We start from the raw sequence: 20,738 nt of genomic DNA on the forward strand, positions 1-20,738 counted from the left end.
CCCGAGGCCTCTTCAGGGCAAAGCCCCATCCTGGACACTGGGGACATAGCAATGAATTCAAAGACCCCAGCATCCTGGCCAAAGCAGTCATGCCACTGAAGGCAGCCATGGTCGGGGGACAGAGGCCGGGACAGGCGATAGGGCAGCACAGAGAAGGAAATTAACCAAGAGAACCACGTTCTTTCTGGTCCATTAGCTCCCATGTGTATGTCCCAGGAGAGCCCTGGCGTCCCTGGCAGCCCCACAGCTAAGGTACAAAGGCTCCAAGCTCATGCTTATCAGACCGCGTTTATGCCTGACTTTGGAAAGTGTGGCCAACCATGCGCGTGGTCGGCACGGCATGACCAGCCTCAGAGGTCCAAGGGCGAATGGCTCACACAGGCTGATCAGGCAGCCCTGCTCCTGGGGGCTCACAGGGACAGACAGCCCTGCCCGCTGGCACCGATGTGCCCAGAGCTGACTTCTAGGTTCCTCTCACATCCCCGTGTGTCTCTGGCTCTCTTTCTGCCCTGGTAGAAATCCTCGATCTAGAGTCAGGAGGTAGAATTTAAATTTTGGCTTTGTTGCTAATTAGATGTGGTGGCTTGCATGAGTTCCTTCACCTTCGGGAGCTCTGGTTTCTTTGGGCACAAAGCTACCCAGGAGCCTCTCTGCGAGTTGGGAAGGAATGTGGGAAATGTGCCTGACAGAGCTGGACACTTAGACGGCGTATGACAGAAGTTCCATTTTTTTCCTACTTGGCCTACGGCAGAGACAGATTTAGTCACCCAATGTCCCATTCTCTTTCCTACCTTTCCTTGACCCTTTAGAGGTGACCGGTTGGCGACGTGACTGGTTTGGGCCAATACGTTATGAGGTGTTGAGGTGGTGAAAAGCCCGCGTACAACTTTCCGGTCTCCCACCTATAACAGATAATGTGACTGCAAGATGGCCGAACTTTGGTCAACCTGGGGCTGGACCCTCTGCCGACCCTCGCTGGACAGGTGGCTTGAGTAAAACAGAAACTTTTGTTGGGTCAACCCCCTGAAATCTTGGGGCTCTTTGTTACCAAAGTGTAACCTGGTCCGTCCTGATTATAACAACATCTGTGTCGTGGGCTTAACAGAAGATAGTCTGTATTAGCAAGATAGTATAACCTGTGAACGCTCACTTTTAGTTTTATTGCTTTTCCCCCCATCTCCTTCTCAGGATACATGTGGCACAATTAAAGATCATGGCCTGCATGAAAACTAACTTAGCTACTTTATTTTCAAAGAGCTCCAGCCAGGCCACACAAAAATATCAATAAAGTGAAAAAGCACATATGTGATCAATATAATCATTGTAGCCAGCATTTACTGAGTGTGTGGAAGGCAACATTATTCCTACTTCAGCAATGGAGAAAATCTCCCGATTCACCCAAACCTCAGACTCATTGCCTTGTGTGGTTCTGGGGTCTGAATTAACTTTAGAAACCCCCGAACCAGGATGCCTGGGTGTCTCAGTCGGTTAAGTTTCTGACTCTTGGTTTCAGCTCAGGTCATGATTGCACGGTTCATGGGATTGAGCCCTGCATGGGGCTCTGAGCTGACAGTGCACAGCCTGCTTGGGATTCTCTCCCTCCTCTCTCTGCCCTCCCCTGCTCTCCCACACACATTCTCTCTCTCTCTCTGTCTCTCAAAATAAATAAATAAGCATTTTTTAATAAAAAAGAAAAAAGAAACCCACAAATCAAGTAATTAACATAAAAATCTATTCCTGCCTCATGATTCACTGGAGTGCCTTGTGAAACTCTGTGGAATAAAGGTTCCACAATCCAGGCTACAAGGGATTCTCAGGAAAACAACTGTGCAAAGATGAGCGCACCAAAAAACCCTGCAAACCAGGGGCAGCTTGGGGAGGAGAGTTGGGGGGTATTAAGACAGTTGAGTGTCCAGCTCTGGATTTCAGCTCAGGTCATGATCTCACGCCTCATGAATTTTAACCCTGTGTCTGGCTCTGCACTGAGAGCCCAGAGCCTGCTTGGGACTCTCTCTCTCTCCCTCCTTCTCTCTCTGCCTTTCCCCTGCTTGTGCTCTATCTCCTTCTCAAAATAAATACATAAACTTAAAAAATTGCAAAACAAGGAAATAAGCAGCCATGAGTGAGAGAGCAAATAAGACAATCAGAGGAAGACTGAATGCCAACAACTTGAAAATACAGAATTCCAATATGAAAGGAAGTATGAAATGTATATAAGGTAAGTTTGTTTTAAAACATTAAAGAGCTAAGAGGAGGAGCTGGAAATAGGACAGAAATGAAAAATAAGTAAATATAACTTATAGAAATTGAAAATATAAAAGTTAAACTAACAGGTCAAGAGGCATATTGGACACAGCTGAGAATAAGATAAATAAAAGGAACGCCAGATCCAAGAAAATTACCCCAAATGCAAAAGTGGATCATAAATTTAAAAAGAGAAAGAGTAGTTTAGAGACATGGAAAATAGCATGTGGATTCTTTAGGGGCGCCTGGGCGGCTCAGTCAGTTAGACATCTGGCTCTTGATTTCAGCTCAGGTCATGATCTCACAGTTTGTGAGTTCAAGCCCCAGGTCCGGCTATGTGCTGACAGCGTGGAGCCTGCTTGAGATTCTTTCTCTCCATCTCCCTCTCTCTCTGGCCCTCCCCACTCACTTGCATGTTACCTCTCTCAAAATAAATAAATAAACATTTTAAAAAAGGATGCAGATTCTTTCTGTCTACAAAGAATAAATAAAAGGGTCAAAAGGCAGTATTTGAAGAGATAACAGCTTGGGGTTTTCTGGAATTGGTTTGAATACCTATAGGTCTTCATATATCAGTTCAAGGAGTCAAGTATCACAGTGCGTCCCAACCAGAGAAGTCAATCTATTCATATCTAGACAAGTCGCAATAATCTGCAGAACATGAAAGAGAGACAAAATCACACAACTAACCAAAGGAAAAAAGTTGAATTATCTCCAAAACATCTTCAGTGGATATTTCAACAGCAACAACAGAGGCCAGAAGATAATGCAATAACTCTCCAAGGTGTAGAGGGGAAATAACCGTCAACCTAGAATTTTATACCCAACTGAACTATTGTTCAAGTGTCATGGCTGGATACAGTGATTTTTGAACAAACAAAACCCAGAAGGAGCTGAAACTCAGACATATTAGGGGAATGCAAATCCTCAAAACGATATATCTCATCTATTAGGTACACAGAGTCACGGCAGGTAGCACTGCACATTGGCTGGGATACAGAGCAGCGGGGAACTTGTGTGCACTCCCGGTAGAGCCGACGTTGGAACAAAGAGTTTGGAGAGCAATGTGACAAATTCTAGAAAAGTTAAAGATAAACCTTCTCTGTCTGGGTAAGTCTTTGCTCATGTGCCCTAGGGTCCTAGGGTATTCCCTGTAGTTCTGCTTATAATTGTGGAAAAGCAGAAGCAATATGTCTTTCAGAATGGGTGTGATACATAAAACTGCAGTATATTCATGCAGGTGAACACTGTAAAGCAGTTAAAACAGATGAGCGAGAGGTTAAAGAGTCAACAGGAATCGATCTCACAAATACCTTAAGTGGAAAAGCAAACTGTAAAAGGATGAACTCAGCAGAACATGGGCTCCACAAATTTTCAAACCCAGTCATATATATTATTTATAGGCATAAATGAAGACATTGAATAATTTATATAACATACTATATTACAGCTTTAGCTGTCCCTGACTTTAGCCATACCTGTGACATTTTATGTCTTTGAAATATACTGTTACACTGTCCTGGGGTGCCTGGGTGGCTCAGTCAGTTAAGTGTCAGACTTGGGCTCTGGTCATGATCTCACGCCTCATGAGTGAGAAGCCCCACGTCGGGCTCACTGCTGTCAGCACAGAGCCTGCTTCAGATCCCCTGTCCCTGCCTCCCTCTCTGCCCCTACCCAGTTCTCTCTCAATAAATAAATTAACGAATTAATTAATTAATTAACAAACATTAAAAAATAAAAAATACACTGTTCTGAATTATTTTAAAAATTTTTAATGCTTTTATTTATTTGAGAGAGAGAGAGAGAGAGAGAGAGAGAGTGTGAGTAGTGGAGGGGCAGAGAGAGAGGGAGACACAGAATCCGAAGCAGGCTCCAGGCTCCGAGCTGTCAGCCCAGAGCCTGATGTAGGGCGCGAACTCACAAATGATGAGATCATGACCTGAGCCGAAGTCAGACACTTAAGCAACTGAGCCCTCCAGGCACCCCTGTTCTGAATTATTTTAAAATAAAAAGTTAAAGAGAAAGAACCATCCTAAAGGACATATGGCACAAAGCTAACTGCTTAATCTCAGCGATGGGTACATAAGTATCTTATGGGGTGTTTAATGTTTTTTTCATCAAGTTTGAAATATTCTTTATATAAATATTTTAAATTAAGAGTTTAATTTGAGGGGCATCTGGATGGCTTAGTCGGTTAAGCGTCTGATTCTTGATTTTGGTTCAGGTCATGAGTTCGAGCCCTGTGCCAGGCTTTGCACTGACAGCAGGGAGCCTGCTTGGGATTTTCTCTCCTCCTCTCTCTCTGCCTCTCACCCAACTCACATGTGCACATGTGTGCACTCGAGCATGTTCACACTTTCTCTCTCTAAATTAATTAATTAATTAATTTTTTAAAAAGAGAGATTAATTTGACCACTAGGATGGTAAGAAGTACTAAGCATTGTGAGCCCAAGTGCCCTGTGTTGTGTCCTACCTCCGGAAAGGGACATGACATGTCCCTTGGCTCCCCTGTTTCTGGCACAGATGACAGGTGCACATTTGCCACCATACTCTCCTGAGACCTCCCCCACTAAGGTGACAGAGTGAGTTGGGGTTTTTAAAGGTATACACTGACAAGGATAAAGAAAACAGGAAGGGGGTCACCAGCAGGCGGAAACACGGAAACTGCCAGACAAATGTATGGATGGGAGCGGACTCTGCTGACCCACAACTCCAAGTCTCCCCGGCAGGGACAGCAGTGGAAGCTCTTTCATGGCTGCGAACACCCCTTCCCTCTATGGTAGCCTATCAGGTACTTTGAAAAAGGAAGATTCAAGAAGGGAGCTAAAAACAGGACAGGTTCAAAGTCCGTAAGGAGGAGGGTCTCTGGGTCCTCCTGGCCACTCAGGCAGAAAGTCAGAGACGTACTCTCTGGGCAGGGAAAATGGGGGACATTACGACCGAAGGCTAGGAGGTAAAACAGAGTGAGAGAACCGTAGTGAAACACAACAGGTTAGGAGCAAGTTCATTCCACTCGGCTTCCAGAAGGCAGGGGGCCAGATGTACAAGTACCACACACTGCACACTAATGCGCACACACAAACACACAGGCACAAACACCACACACAGACACACAATACAATACAATTCACATGCCAACATACACCCCACATCATGCACACCCACCACACAGATAGTATACCCACGTACACGCACGTGCACACACACTCATGTTACAAATACACGAACAACTGGGGTTCCTGGGTTGCTCAACTGATTAAGCATCTGACTTCAGCCCAGGTCATGATCTCATGGTTTGTGAGTTCAAGCCCCGCATCGGGCTCTGTGCTGACAGGTCAGAGCTTGGAGCCTGCTTCAGATTCCATGTCTCCCTCTCTCTCTGCCCCTTCCTCATTCATGCTGTCTCTCGAAAATGAATAAACATTTTTTTAAAATTTTAATAAAAAATCCTTTAAAAAAACCAAATACATGAGTGATATCCATAGCCACCACGCATGTCCTATACCCACTCGGTGGTGTACGCACACATCACATACGCAACACAGACATGATGCAGACAGTACGAATACACACACACCGCACGCAGACACGCCCCTACTCCATGACCAGCCTGGGCCCGAATGGCCCCGAGATCTGCCCTTTGCCCTTGGTCTCTGGATGAAGACTATTCTGCTGCCAAATCAACCAGCCACCTTGCCTGGGCCCGGTCCCAGTGTCAGCTGCAGCAACCCTGTATTTTAATCGATTATTCATCTATTTCCTTCAAAGTGAGCATGATAAGGCGATACAAAGTAATATAGAAAAGGGACACCTGGTTTCTGGCCCAGGATCCATCACTGACTATGCGATCGATCTTCATCTAATCATCTAATGCCCTGGGTGCTCTCCTGGTGCTAGGCATGGAGTCGGGCACTTTCCAGAAGCCCCCGGACTTCCCAACAGCCCACGCAGAGCAAGCCTTAATATTCCCATTTCATTGATGGGGAAAATGAGACTCGTGGAAATCATTTGCTTGTCTAAAATTTCATAGCTGATGGTGAGGGAGGCCAGACTTGCCTGTAGGTCTGGAGGCTCTAAATCTCCGGGTTTTTCCCTTCCTCTCTCGTGGGGCAGGGGGTGGTCCCTGCAGACCAAAAGAGAAAGTTCCACCTCTCCAGCAGCTCATGGACTAGTTGAGCAGATACACACGTAAACAATTAAGAGAAAAAGAAGAAGGAAATCTCATGCCAGAGAAAGAAGCATTGAATGAGAGGCCCAGGCAGTAACTGTTCAAAGCAGAGCAAGGCACCGGGATTCTGGAACACTCCAACTCCACCTCCAGAAATACAGCCCCTCCTGAGAAAGCTCCAGGCAATGGCTTTGTCACAAAGAACATTTAGGAGGTTCTTGGGGGAACAGGGGACCCAGGGCTAAAGGCAAGACCTCCAAAGCCTGAGGGTCCAGCTGGGAGGGTGCGGCTTTGCTCCACGGACTGCAGTGTTTATGACTCCTTAGAGCACGTGGGCACCTCATAAATGCAACGTGGTGGGGGAACAGTTGGCCGAGGGAAGGGGTGTCTTCATCCCAGCTGCTCTGTTGTCTCCTGGGGCTCATTTTCCTGTGGCATCATGAGCACAGCCTGACCCAGACACTGGGATCCCAGAGCTCCTCATGGCTCACTGTCGTGCGGCTCCCGTGTCACCAAGATTGAATGGATCTGCCTACACAGCAGAGGCATTAGACCCCGCTCCAATGGTCTGCCATCTCTCAGTCACACGTGGGGTGAGAGCCGAGCCCTGGGGCTGTGACGTCTGTGCTATTCCAGGGGCAGGGGTGCGGCGAGGCCCCGATGTCATGTCCCCCCACCCCCCAGTTGCAGACACCATAGAATGTCTCTGCAAGACGCCAGGGCCTCCCAGGGCCTCAAGCCTAAGGCCCCAAGGTGGGCGTCTTCGGCACACTCCATGGCATCCAGTCACAGTTTGGAACGCCTTTGTGTCTGTGGTATAATAAAATATCTATATTGGATCCCCAGTTCCTAGTGCAGAGGCCCTAAAACCCTTGGAATTTCCTGAGAGAGCCAAGCATCTTTTGTTAGTCATAACAAGCCCGCACCTGGGTCCATGCTAATGAGGTGACTCTTGGTGGGGCCCTAGGTGGCTTCAGGATGGGGGAAGGCCCCCCGGAGGAACCAGCCACGTGACAAGGGGGTTGGAACTTTCAGTTCCGAGACTGAGTGCAATCACTAATGGCCAACGATGTCATTCATTGTGCCTAGGTGATGGAACACCATAATTATGGGGCTCAGGGGGCTTCCAGGTTGGGGGACACAATGACATGCTGGGAGGGTGGTGCGCCCAGAGAGGGCACAGAAGTTTTGCACCTCTTCCCCCATCCTTGGCCCCAGTCCATCTGGCTGGTCCTGGGAGCATCCTTTCTAGTAAAACCACAGTCACAATTACACTGCTTTCTTGAGTTGAAGGAATCAGTCTAGTGAATGATCAACCTTGCAGGGGGTTTTATGGGAACCCACGAATTTGTGGCCAGTGGGGTGGCAGAAGGAAGCCTGTTTGTAGCCAGCATCCAAAGCAGGGGGCAGTCTGTAGCCCTTTCCCTTGAGGGGTCTGTGCTCACACCACGCGGTCAGCGTCAGAACCGAACGGAAGTGCTGGACACCCAGCTGGTGTCAGTGAATTGGAGCAGTGGTGTGAGAACAACGTATTTGGTGTCAAAAAAAAAAAAGGAAAAGAAAAGCGTCCATCTCCTTTTCCACAAAGACATCCCCCCATGGCTGCTGGCTCAGCGTCTGGCCCTTTCCAGAGGAGACTCCAGGATTTCCAGGACTGGCCCCTCACCGTCTGCACGGCCCCTCGCAGCCCGTGCAACCATTCCTGTCTTGCCGCATTCCACAGCCCCACAGCCCCAGGAGGCAGGTCTGAAACCCAAACAGGCATGCCTTCTGCTGGACGTGCCTGTCTCCTGATCTGCTCCGCCAGGTCGTAGAGGATCAGGACAGGGAAATATTTGTGCTGGAAGATTCTATCCCCCACCCCCATTTTACAGATAAAGAAACTGAGGCCCTGTGAGGCGGTGACCTGCCCAAGGACGCAGCCTCCACCTGAGACCAGGGTCTCTGCCGAGGCTTACGGGCCTTGCCTCTTGGCCTGCAGATGGCCAGAGAGGAAGCAAAAAGGGAAGTGAGCCCCTCTCCTCCTCCCAGAGCAGCCTTCCCCACACATGTTCGAGCCACAGAAATCTCTCGTTAAAGTTTTACAGTTAACCACTGAACATACTACTTTGTCTCCATAATTTATACCTGACCTGGGTGTCTAGACATGACATCATGGTAAGGTACGCGTCCTCCTGCGGGAAGTTTACAATAACCAGAGCTCGGTGTCGCTCCCTTCCGAGGCCTGGCTCCGAGGCCGCCGGGAGCCCCAGGGAGGGGAGCGCGGAGCCACGGGCTTGCTCACCAAAAAGGCGCCCCTCCCCAGCAGAAGCACTGCTGGAACCCCATTTCCAGGGGAGAAGCCAACAGCCGAGGGACCTACACGGGCAGAAGCAGCCCCGACTTCTGGCCTCACACCCACCCCAGGCTCTGTCCCTACCACCGGCAGTCTCCCAGATTCCATTCACAGCATCTCTGGTGCTGACTGGCCGCCTTGGAGGGGAAGTGGGTGGGACCCCAGACCCCAGCTACAAATCCCTGAGAGAATCTTTGCAGGAGAGGCCCCGGGGCTCCTGATGCCCTCTGCCAGGCAGGGCTGCTCAGGCTCACCAGGGCCTGGTAAACCCCACTTCCATGGCCCCTGGGGCCCCATGAGTCTATGGGCTGAAGCCCTACGTTGTACTCACACCCTAGTTATGATTAAAAAAAAAAGTAGAGATGGAATATATCTTCTGTCTCTCTCACACACACCAGGACATAACCTCAGTTTTACGATTCATTTTGGTCCTAAGCATCCATATTCTGGAAAGGAAGACACCAACGTCAGTCAATGTGTGTTTCTAACACATCGTGCTCAGCACTGGGCAAGCAGGGAGCAAATGAACAGTAACAAGAGCCACGCACTAAGGACCTACTCTGTGCCACCGACTGTGTCGTCACACCAGGTACTTTTTATCCACTTCATTTGATACACAATACAAGACAGCTTATGTTGTGCCCGCTTTCCAGATGAGGACACTGAGGATCACACAGAGGAAGTGACCTGCCTACAGAATGGGCATGTGGAAGTGGGATGTCAACCCTTCCCGTAGGTTGAGGTCCGTGGTCTTTGCACCCTCCTGGCAGGCAAGGGGACAGAATCCCTCAGGAGAGGACGATCCACCAGCCACGCCCAGGTCCCCGAGCCGGGAGCGCTAGCTAGAAAATGGAGCCACCGCTGGCAAAATATGGCAACAGGAAGGAGGAGGGGGGTCGGCTGGGTGGAAAGCCACCGCCCCTGTGTGATGCCGCACAGCGCCCCTGCCCTGAGCCAGCTGGCCTGGCTCATGCTCGCACTCTGGGAGGCCGTCTGTGAGCCCTCGGGGAGGTGAGATTCTGTTCTCCATTCCGCTTGTCCTGCATATAAAACGGCCGCACTTGGTCCATGGGTTTCCGGTTACATGGGAAGGGGCCTGATGCCTCATGTTACCCCCGCGCACTTCCCAGTACTCCGCACAGGATGTGAGGGGCCCTCCCCTTCCACCAGCCCAGGGCCTAGGGGCTGCGACTCTGTTAAAGGGGGGCAGAGAGAACCTTCTGGGCTCCCAGGGCTGGCTCCAGTCAGTCATGCGGCATTGGAAGGAAAATGTTTGAATGGAGCCCCAGCGGCAGATCAGGTGCAGACAGAAGCCTCGTGCTGGTGTGGGTATAGTTTGTGCACCAGCTCGTGAGGCCCGGAGAGCTGGGAAGGGAGAGCAAGGCCGGAGGCCACGCTGGCCTGTCTGATCTGGAAAGGAGTAGGGAAACTGAGTCCGTTCAGCAAGAGACACTGTATGATGGGGGAGTGCAAACACTCACAGACACGGAAGCACGAGGCTCAGGGTGAGGTTCTGATGTGATAGAAAAGGAGCAGCTGTCTGAAAACACAGAAGCACTCACCCAGGACGTGGGCCCAGGTACCTCTGGGTGGGGGCGGCAACCACAGCCTCTCTGGAGGCAGAGGGGTCTGGGCGGACCCACCAGGCCGCCCAGCCCCTGCCCACATTCCACCACCAGCCTTGAGGTGTCACCTCAGTGGTCGAGGGCTGGAGGCAAGGGCTGGGGCTGGAAAAGCACCAGAAGCTACGGAATGAGGGTCTCTCGGACTGAACCCCTCTTGAACACCAGCACCCCCAGAATCGACACTGTGTTGGCTCTGCAGGTAGAAACGCTCCTCAGCATGTGTCTGGGCCCCGAGAAGCTCCTGATGCAAGAGGAAAGGACCAGCATGCATGATCTGGAATGTTTCATGGCATCCCTGGAGGCCCCCTATGCCCTTCCAGCCCAGGCCGCCCTGGGGGCCATCAGGCCCAGCCCTGCCATCCCAGGAGCCATCAGACCAGCCTCGGTGTTTCGGGGGTGGGGGTGGGGAGACACCGGCAATGGGGAGGCGCTACAGAAAGCCACGGAAGCATGATGTCTCCCCACAGGCCCTCTCAAAACTGACGGTGGCGGGATCTCACCCACAGCCCTCAAACTTCCTCCAAGAGGCCCGCCCCGACTTCTTGCTACCCCACTTTGGACGGTGAGAATGAGCTGTCTGCTGTTTGGCCAGGACTTCCTTTCTCCTGTCCTGATCCGCTTCTCCCCGCTGGACCACAGGGACCTCCTGAGCAGGGAGAGCGCGCCGTGCCTGTCTCCACCGCACGCCTGCCGGGTAGCAGCCTCTGGCCTCTTTTGTAGGCAAGAGAGCTAACACTCAAGGTTCAAACCACTTTCCAAGGGTCACCTGAGGCCGAAAAGAAGCAAAGGAATTGGGATTTGACCTCAGTTCTGCCCAGTCACTGGATCATGAATTCTGTGACCTATTATATGAAGACAACACAAGGTACAGATTGGGGATCTCTTATTTAGGAAGGGGGACGGTTGGCCTGTCCTCAAGCAGCAGTTCAGATCCTCACTGTGGAGGCTGCGTCGGCCAGGCAGCCTCAGGGTTCAAGGCTCAGGGTTCAGGGTTCACCCCCCCCCCCCCACTGCTCTCGGGAAGCTTCCAGCTGGCAGCTCACTTCTGTCAGCTCTTTCAGGGGAAACTGCCTCAGCAAAGACCCAAGACCATGGCCCTTTCTGGGCAGCCACATCCAATCATCAGCCAACTCAAGGCTATGAAGGCCCAACCACTTGGCCCCGGACTCTTCTGGAAGAAGGGTCGTCCCACCTCAGAGCTCCCGTGGGGTGGGCTGAAACCTTCACTGCGGCCCAAAATCTCACGCTCCTCCATACACCCTGCTCCCCTTCCCTTGACCCTCAGAGTACCCCCAGGTAGACTTCCCCCCACGTCTCCCTCCCAGAGCCTGCGTCCTGGGGAACCCAAAGCTCGACAGCTTTCTGGCCTCCCCACTTTGTCGATGCACATGACTTTGGCCACGTGACCTGAGTTGATCTTGTCAGGCCACAGTGGGTAGGAGTCCTTTCCCCACAAGCTCCCTTTCTAGAAAACACTGAGCTTAGGATCGGGACAGCAGCAGGCTTTAGCCGAGAAATGCCTGGTCCAATGAGCCCACTTCTGGCTTGTTGACTGTGGGCTGTCCTGGACCTCTGAGAGGCATGGACCCCTCTTCTGGGAAAAGAGAGGGTGGTTCCCAAATGCATCACTCCATCAAGGTCTCGGGGCTCAGAAGAATCTCAGAAAATTCATGAGCTTTGCACTCATCTCCTGGGGCATCACTCTGGCTCCCGCTGCCCCCTGTGACATGTCCATGGGCGGAGAAGCCGTCAAGGTAAGTGCTGTGAGCCCCCTGGACGTGCAGACAGCCCAGCAGCCGAAAGACGTGCCTGTGACCTGGGCCGGTCCCCATGCAAGCACTTTCCAGAGAAAGAGAAGGCAGGTGACATCTGTGGATATTTACAGCCCCACACAGCATGACGGGAGGTGCCGAAAGATGCTTGTCTGACAACAAACACCCATCCCGACGCTGGAGCCACTCCAGGCTGGGATGGAGGATCAAAGGGCCCGGAGTCACCGGGGAGGCCACGCTGTCTGCTGCAGCTGAGAGCGAGAGCACATGTTAAATGAACAGGCCCTCAGCTCGCCGCCCCCACCGCCCCCACCGGGCCAATGGTGCCAGGACTAGGCAGGTGTGAGAAGTGACTGAGGGGTCAGGCCCCACGGAATGTTCTCTCCAGCTCAGCCCGAGGTGGCCATGGCACCTTCCACTTCCTGTCACTGGGCCTCCACCTCCAGCAAGGTCTCACATAAAAATCAACATTTCCTGGGGCATCTGGGTGGCTCAGTCGGTTAAGCATCTGACTTCGGCTCAGGTCATGATCTCGCAGTTCATGGGTTTGAGACCTGCGTCGGGCTCTGTGCTGACAGCTTGGAGCCTGTTTCAGATTCTGTGTCTCCCTCTCTCTCTCTCTGTCTCTCTCTCTCTCTCTCTCTGTGTCTCTGTCTCTCTCTCTCTCTCGCCCTCTCAAAAATAAACAAACATTTAAAAAATTTAAAAAATCAACATTTCCCCAATCCTCAGTTACTCATCTACACAAGGGGGATAACGGTAGATCCACCAGCTGAAGCTCACATTTCACACACCTGAAAACTGCCTTTACAACCATGCATTTGCTCAAGAAACCAATCAGGTTCCGGCTGGTTGGCGGCAGAATAATAATAAATAATAAACGAGGACATCGCCTACACAGAGGTCGCTCGGTGGTGGGTGGTAAGTGAGGCAGAGGCCTGACCTCGCAGGCTGCAGAATACTCTAGAAACAAGGAAGCCTGAGTCTGGGAAGGCTATCAGTTCTTCCAAAACGCTTGGCCAAGAAAGGAAGCTCGGGACAGGATGGTGGCGGAAGGAAGATTCAGATTCAATGAGATTGTTTTCGTAAAGATAAGAGATGCCTGATGTGTTCATGTACTGACGGGGAAGGAACCAGCAGGTGAGAGGGACGGACCATACGAGAGAGGTGGGGGGGGGCTCCCATCGGAGCAGAGTCCGGAGAGAGTGTGAGCCCCTTTGGACCCAGGTCTTGAGCTCAAGGAAGACCCCTCCCCAACGCTTACCTCCTGTGGGGCCTACAGCGTATCAAACATGCCTGCAGCCAAGCCCTACTTTCACAGCACTGGGGTGTCCTCTGCCCACTCCTCTGGCCCCTGCACAAACACACCTTTCCATCAGTGTCTCCCAAGCATCTAGCACACAGTGCCTGGAACCTCCCAGGTCCTCAGCTAACCTGAATAAACGGCCCCACTTGCTGGTCCCTCCCTTTAACCACAGCTGTGGTAGGCAGGTCTCGGAAACACCATCAGATTCACTGAGAATCGTTTCCCTAAAATGCTGAGCTCTGCAGACGGGCCAGGAGACAACAGCCTCCTCCCGTGAGAATGCCTCCTGGCTTTGAACACTCAGCCATTCAAAACACAGACACACTCGTGCACAGACCTCGAGCCAGGGGTGAAAGGTCGGCACCATCTTGGACTCAAATCAATCAGCTCGATGCTTGCTGCACCGGCTACGTCACCTGGCCCTGGGCCCGCCCCTGCCCAGGAAGGGCAGGGGCTTCATTTCCTGTCCTGGCTAGGATTCCAGCTGAAACAAACAAAACAAAACAAAACAAAACAAAAGGAAAAAATCCCCTACTTGCGTTAAATGTGTCGTCTGATGGTTGGGTCTATCAGCTTTGCACAAATCTCCACAACACCGCACAAGATCTGGGCCCTAAAACACCAGGGGCCAGGCCACTTAGGTCTTTCAGAAAGCATCCTGCTGACCTGTTTCTTGTGCGAGGACAACTCTGAGTAGGATTTCCCATGACCTCGAAGGTCCCGGGAGGCTTAGAGGGAAGAGCACTTAGGCAGGAACAGAAGACTCGGGTTCTAGTTCTGCATCAGCCACACTCAGCTTGGTGAGCTTAGCCAAGACTCTTCACATCTCTGAGCCTCAGTTTCTGCATCTGTCTCAGTCCGTGTGGGCTGCTACAACCAAGTGCCATAGGCCAGGGGGCTCGTAAACAAGTGTTTGCCTCTCACTGTTCTGGATGCTGGGAGGGCCAAAATCAAGGTATCGGCAGAGCTGGTGTTTAGTAAGGGTTAGCTTCCTGGTTCGGTGCGTCCTCATAGGGTAGAAAGGGAAAGAATGTTCTTTCGGGCCTCTTTCATGAGGGCTCCACCCTCATGACTAGTCACCCCCAAAGACCTTCTCTTAACACTACCACATTGGGGAATAGGTTTCAACATATAAATTTGGGAGGGGAGACACAAGCATTATCTATATCAACATCTATACCATGGAGAAATAGAACAGCATGACTGGAAGTCCTTTCTAACGTATAAAGTACCAGGGCACCTGGGAGGCTCAGTCAGTTAAACGTCTGACTCTTGATTTTGGCTCAGGTCATGATCTTGTGATTCGTGAGTGTGAGCCCTCCATCAGGCTCTGCACTGACAGTGCAGCCTGCTTGGGATTCTTTCTCTCTCTCTCTCTCCCTCTCTGCCCCTCCCCCACTCATGCTCTGTCTCTCTCTGTCTTAGAAATAAGTAAGCATTAAAAAAATAAATAAATAAAAATTTAAAAATAAAGTAGGGGCACTTGGGTGGCTCAGTCGGTTAAGCGTCCAACTTCGGTTCAGGTCATGACTTGTGGCTTGTGAGTTCGAGCCCCACATCGGTCTCTGTGCTGACAGCTGGGAGCCTGGAGCCTACTTCAGATTCTGTGTCTCCTTCCCTCTCTGCCCCTCCCCTGCTTGCGCTTTGTCTCTGTCTCAAAAATAAATAAGCATTTAAAAGTAAGTGTAAAGTACCATTTCAAAGGTGAGAAGTAATGACGTGATGATGTGATACTGATAAAGGTAATGAGGCCATCTCTGCTCCCAGCCAACTGAGCTAAGCGGAGGGACATCTCCTGGCGGAATGCAGGTTAAGGAATTACTTTTTAAATTAAATCTAGAGGTAAAGGAATGGCACTGTATCCCGTGCTTCGTGCTGAGTCCTTTGACCATGTCCACATCATGTTCCAGGTGCAGAATCAGTCAACAGAGCTTCCAGAACCCCGGCTAAGGGGCAGGCACTGTGCTGGCCACCACAGAGACACAGATGGTGAAAACACTCTCTGCCTGCCCCTTGCCCACAGAGCCCGATGTGGGGCTTGTGAGTTCGAGCCCCACATCAGGCTCTGTGCTGACAGCTCAGAGCCTGGAGCCTTCTTCTGATTCTGTGTCTCCCTCTCTCTCTACCCCTCCTCTGCTCATGCTCTGTCTCTCTCTCTCTCAAAAATAAATGTTTAAAAAAAAGATTATAAGGTCTAGATAATTTTTTAAACAATCATCTGAAGACCCTAGGGAGAGCAACAAAAGTCCAGCAGAAACCAGCAGAAACCGAAGGAAGTGAACCATTGCAAAAAAGAGACTAGATCTTGCTACATTACATGACTCTTCCCCCGAGGGAAAGATTCAGTTCAGGCAGTGCAGAGTGGCCGGAACGTAAGTCAAAACCTGCAGTTGTTTAGGCTGAAGGCTGCCAGAGGACCTGGAAAGGGAAGGAAGAAATCTAACAAGAAACAAGAGCAGAGAGCCCCAAACTCTGCGGAAGTCCTTGGCTGACCCCTGAATCGTGCATGTGTGTGTAGGGGAGATTCCAAGGAGCTGAGCAGAAAACAACAGTGGGGAAGGTCACAAAAGCTCAGCAGAGATATCAGCCTCTGCCCAAGAGAGGGGAGATGATTTAGAGCTTGTGTCTCTCCCAGACTAGAAGACTTGAGTATCTCCACCTAGGGCTGGCCTTTGAAACCACAGGAAGGCCAAGCCTTAGGAGTAGAAGCTATATCCCAGGTCTAAGAGATTTACATACCCACACAATAAAGTGTCAAAACCAAGGCCTCACAAATTTACAGTGATTTAACTCCTTGCTAGAACAAAAGTCAACATTCTTCAAGGAAACGGGAATCTCTACAATTGATCATTCAAACTATCCAGTGTTTAAGCAAAAGTTATTAACATGGAAAGAATGACAGGGGCAGTTGTGACCCAGGTCAAGAGAAAAGTGTCAATATAAACAAATCCTAAGATGACCCAGATTTTGAAATAGAAGACAAATGACTTCCAAAGTAGCTATTATATAGAAATTCTATGTTATAAAATAAGTTATGATTGTAATAAGTGAATAGATGGAGAAATCTTATCAGGGGACTATAAACCAAACACACAGAGAAATGGACATTCTAGAACAGAAAAAAGGCAGTGTCTGAAATGGGCTTAACAGAAGATTGTGGATGCCAGAACAGTCAACCGACTTGAAAACAGATCAATAGAAATTATCTAGACTGGGGGCACCTGGGTGGCTCAATTGGTTAAGCATCCAACTCTTGATTTTGGCTCAGGTCATGATCTCACACTGTGGCATTGAGCCCCGCACTGGATTAGGATTCTCTCAGGATTATCTCTCTCCCTTTCCCTCTGCCCCTCCCCTACTTGTACATGCTCTCTTTTTCAGGAGGAAAAGAAGAAAAGGAAGGAAGGAAGGAAGGAAGGAAGGAAGGAAGGAAGGAAGGAAGGAAGGGAGGGAGGGAGGGAGGGAGGGAGGGAGGAAAGAAGGAAAAAAAGAAAGAAAGAAGGAAGGAAGGAAGGAAGAAACAGAAATTATCTAGACTGAAAAAGAGGGATAAAAACAAACTTTCAATGATAATATCAAGAAATATAACACGTGAAACGTGAAAAATCTCCAGAGGAGAAGAGAGAATAGGGAAGAAAAAATATTTGAAAAAATAATGAACAAAATTTTCCTATTTTGATAAAACACACACACACACACACACACACACACACACACACACACATTGGCTTATAGATCCAAGATGCTCAAAGAAGCCCAACAGAATTAAGAAAATCTTACCTGATAATATCATACTCAAACTGCTAAAAGACAAGGCTAAAGAAAAATCTTAAAAACAGGGGGGAAAAAAGACACATTCCAGAAAGGAAACAACAAAATGAATACAACAGACCTCTCACCAGAAACAATGGGTGCCAAAAGACAATGGAATTACCAGTCTGTTTAAAGCACTGAAAGAAAAAAGAAATCATCAACCCAGAATTATGAACTCAATGAAAATATTATTCAACAAAGGAAGTATTGGAGATGATGTGAAGAAACTGTAACCCTTGTACACTGCTGTACAATAGAATGGGAATGTAAAATGGTATAGACATCATGAAAAAAGTTTTGCCGGTCCTAGCAAGTTTAACACAAAATTACCATATGACTCAGAAATACCAATCCTAATATATATCAAAAAGAATCAAAAACAGGTGTTCAAACAGAACTTGTACATGAATGTTCACAGCAGCATTATTCACAACAGCCAAAAGGTGGAAACAGCCCAAATGTCCATCAGCTAATGAATGAATAAACAAAATGTGGTCTGTCCATATAATGGAATATTATTCATTATTTGGATATATCCCACAATTTGGATGAGGCTTCAAAGCATTATGCTAAGTAAAAGAAGTCAGACATAAAAGGCCACATATTGCCTGGTTCTATTTATATGAAATATCCAGAACAGGGAAATCAATAGAGACAGAAGGCAGATTTGGAGTTGCCAAGGGCTAACGGGAGAGAGGAATGAAGAATGACTGCTTAATAGGTATAGCGTTTCCCTTCAGAGGGATAAAAAAAATCCTAGAACTAGATAGAGGTGACGGTTGTAAACATACTTGTGAACGTACTTAAAACCACAGAATTAATTATACCCTTGAAAATGGCTAAAAGGGTAAATTTTATGTTCTGTGTATTTGCCCATCAATTAAGTCATTGATTATTAAAAATAAATTAAGGCAAAATAGATACTAAAAAATATTGTTAAGAGAGAATTCACTACAAGTAGACCTGCACTACAAGAAATCCTGGAAGAACTTCTTGGCCTGTGGAGAAGTTATCCCAGATGGAAGCTCAGAGCTCTAGGAGAAATAAAGATCACTGGAAATGATAACTTAGGATAGACAGAAGATTCTTTCCCTTCCTTCATCTGTTAAAAAGGTAATCTGTTTGGGGCACCTGCGTGGCTCAGTTAGTTAAGCATCTGACTTCAGCTCAGGTCATGATCTCCCAATTCGTGGGTTTGAGCCCCTTGTTGGGCTCTGTGCTGACAGCTCAGAGCCTGGAGCTGCTTCAGATTCTGTGTCTCCCTCTCTGTGTCTGCCCCTCCTCTGCTCTCTCTCTCTCTCAAAAATGAAATAAAAAACACCAAAAAAATTTTTTAAGATAATCTGTTTAATGCAAAATTATAATATTGACTCGGGGAGGTTTTTAACATATTTAGGTTGCAAGCATATGACAACAATAGCACAAAAAATGGTGGGTGAATAAATGGAATCAGACTGTTTTTAAAACTACTAACAAATAATACAGAAAAAAAATAAATAAAAATTTAGGGACAACTGGGTGGCTCAGTCAGTAGAGCATCCATCTCTTTATTTTGGCTCAGGTCATGATCTCAGGGTCATGGGATGGAGGCCTACACTGGGCTTCGTGCTGGGTGTGAAGCCTACTTAAGAGTCTCTCTCTCTCTCTCTCTCTCTCTCTCTCTCTCTCTCGCTCTGTCTCCCTCTGCCCCTCTCCCCTTTACTTGCACACACTCTCTCTCTCTAAAAAAAAAAATTCAATAAAAGAAAAGGTAAAATTTCTGCTTCCAGTTATGATAGACTAACTCATACTGAATTTGCTCTCCCACCATAAACAACTAGGAAATTGGACAAAATTTATTAAACAAATGTTTGTAGATATTGGACAGGAGGCAATTCAGAAAAAGTGATTCCTGACAGAAGAAAAATAAACAAGACAATTCCTAGAGACACCGACCAGACCAGAGCTCATGGTGGGAAGACTAAGTAGAACATGACAATCGCTCTGAATCGAAGAGATAGAAATTGGAGGTCAGGGGCGCCTGGGTGGCTCAGTCGGTTAAGCCTCTGACTTCGGCCCAGGTCATGATCTCACGTTTGTGGGTTCGAGCCCTGTGTCGGGCTCTGTGCTGACAGCTCAGAGCCTGGGGCCTGTTTCCGATTCTGTGTCTCCCTCTCTCTCTGCCCCTGCCTGCTCATGCTCTGTCTCTCTCTGTCTCAAAATTAAATAAAACATTTAAAAAATTTAAAAAGAAAAGAAATTGGAGTTCAGGGAAGCTGAGGCAAATTTGGTGGACAAAATACTGGAGAGAAGAGAATTTTGTAGAAAGTTATTCACTGGGTCAAAACTTATTAATCTGTATACTTCTAGTGTGTGTAAATTATATATATGTAATGAGTTGTATGTCAATTACACCTCAATAAATTTATTTTCTTCAGTGAGAGAGAGAGGGAGAAAGCGCACAAGGAGGGGAGGAGCAGGAGAGAAAGAAAGAATCTCAATCTGTCTCCATGCCCAGCACACACACCGACGTGGGGCTCAATCTCATGGCCGTAAGATCATGAGCTGAGCCAAAATCAAGAGTCAGATGCTTAAATGACTAAGCAACTCAGGTGTCCCAATAAATTTGATTTCTAAAATGCATAAATAATTACTAAATTAAGAAATAGAATAGCTAGGGACACCTGGGTGGCTAAGTGGGTTAAGTACCTGACTTCCTCTCAGGTCATGATCTCATGGCTCATGAGTTTGAGCCCCATGTTGGGTTCTGTGCTGACAGCTCAGAGCCTGGAGCCTGCTTTGGCTGCTGTGTCTCCCTCTCTCTCTGCTCCTCTCTCCCCTGCTTTCTCTTTCTCTCTCCCTGAAATAAATAAACATTTAATAAAAAAGAAAAGAAAAGAAAAGAAATAGAACACCTGGATAGCCCCATGTCTATTAAAGAAAACAAATCTGTGGGATGCCTGGGTGGCTCAGTCGGTTAAGCGGCCGGCTTCGGCTCAGGTCATGATCTCACGGTTCGTGGGTTCGAGCCCCAGGTCGGGCTCTGTACTGACAGCTCAGAGCCTGGAGCCTGCTTCAGATTCTGTGTCTCCCTCTCTCTCTGACCCTCCCCTGCTCGCACTGTCTCTGTCTGTCTCTCAAAAATAAATAAAAGATTTAAAAAAATCTTTAAAAAAAAAAACAAATTTGTTATCAAAATCTTCCCCACAAAGAAACTACAGGTACACGTGGCTTCACTGTGAATTCTATTCAACATTTAAGAAAAAGTAATATCAGTTTTACAAGAAAATGCTTTTAGAAAATAGAAGAGGAGAAGAAATTTTGCAATTCTTTTTATGAGAACAGCATAACCTCATAACCAAAAAAAAAAAAACCAGACAAACATTATAAGGAAAGAAAAGTATAGATATATATCAAATACAGATATATAAAAATACTATGTCAAAATACGATTGATTCCAGTAATAATATTATTCCCAAGAACAAAGGGTTGATT

At 48.3% G+C, this 20,738-nt stretch overlaps 1 protein-coding gene across 1 annotated transcript in view; it reads right to left on the minus strand.

Annotated features, from left to right (window-relative positions):
* Nucleotides 1-20,738, minus strand: part of COL26A1 (collagen type XXVI alpha 1 chain) — a 107,372-nt gene that overhangs the window by 60,098 nt on the left and 26,536 nt on the right. The window lies entirely within an intron of this gene.

Source organism: Suricata suricatta, chromosome 8 (assembly GCF_006229205.1).
Source record: "Suricata suricatta isolate VVHF042 chromosome 8, meerkat_22Aug2017_6uvM2_HiC, whole genome shotgun sequence".
In the NCBI taxonomy this organism is placed as follows: Eukaryota; Metazoa; Chordata; class Mammalia; order Carnivora; family Herpestidae; genus Suricata; species Suricata suricatta.